Raw genomic sequence first — 312 nt, 5'->3', positions numbered from 1 at the left:
GCAACATCCGGTATATTTTGTGAGCAAAGTCTTACAAGATGCAGAGCTAAGGTACCCAACAATAGAAAAACTGGCATTTGGTTTAGTAGTTACCGCTCGGGGCTTAAGACATTACTTCAAGACACATCCGATCATAGTCCGTACAGGTCATCCCCTACGCCAAATATTATCAAAACCAAATTTAGCGGGACGAATGACAAAATGGGCAATCGAACTCTCTGAATTCGACATCTCATATCAGTCACGAGGATCACCCAAAGCCCAGGTATTAGCCGACTTCATAACAGAATTCACAGACAAAGAAGAACACCG

Source organism: Arachis duranensis, chromosome 7 (genome assembly GCF_000817695.3).
Source record: "Arachis duranensis cultivar V14167 chromosome 7, aradu.V14167.gnm2.J7QH, whole genome shotgun sequence".
Taxonomy (NCBI): domain Eukaryota; kingdom Viridiplantae; phylum Streptophyta; class Magnoliopsida; order Fabales; family Fabaceae; genus Arachis; species Arachis duranensis.
The sequence above is the reverse complement of the archived record's forward strand: the minus strand, read 5'-3'. Positions refer to the sequence as shown.